The sequence below is a fragment of the Arachis duranensis genome, chromosome 3 (assembly GCF_000817695.3).
Source record: "Arachis duranensis cultivar V14167 chromosome 3, aradu.V14167.gnm2.J7QH, whole genome shotgun sequence".
Classification (NCBI taxonomy): domain Eukaryota; kingdom Viridiplantae; phylum Streptophyta; class Magnoliopsida; order Fabales; family Fabaceae; genus Arachis; species Arachis duranensis.
In genome coordinates this window covers 94,392,681-94,393,002 of record NC_029774.3, presented here as the reverse complement: position 1 = coordinate 94,393,002, position 322 = coordinate 94,392,681, and positions in this window count along the sequence as shown.

The following is a 322-nucleotide window of genomic DNA, read 5'->3' as shown; positions in this document are numbered from 1 at the left end:
TCGGTATTGAATGACTGTGACGAGCTTCAAACTCCTGAAGGCTGGGCGTTAGTGACAAACGCAAAAGAATCAATGGATTCTATTCCAACCTGATTGAGAACCGACAGATGATTAGCCGTGCTGTGACAGAGCATAGGAATGTTTTCATTGAGAGGATGGGATGTAGCCATCAACCAAGGGTGATGCCTCCAGACGATTAGCCGTGCAGTGACAGCGCATATGATCATTTTCCCGAGAGGAATGAAAGTAGCCACCGATGATGGTGATGCCCTACATACAGCTTGCCATGGAAAGGAGTAAGAAGGATTGAAGGAAGAGTGAG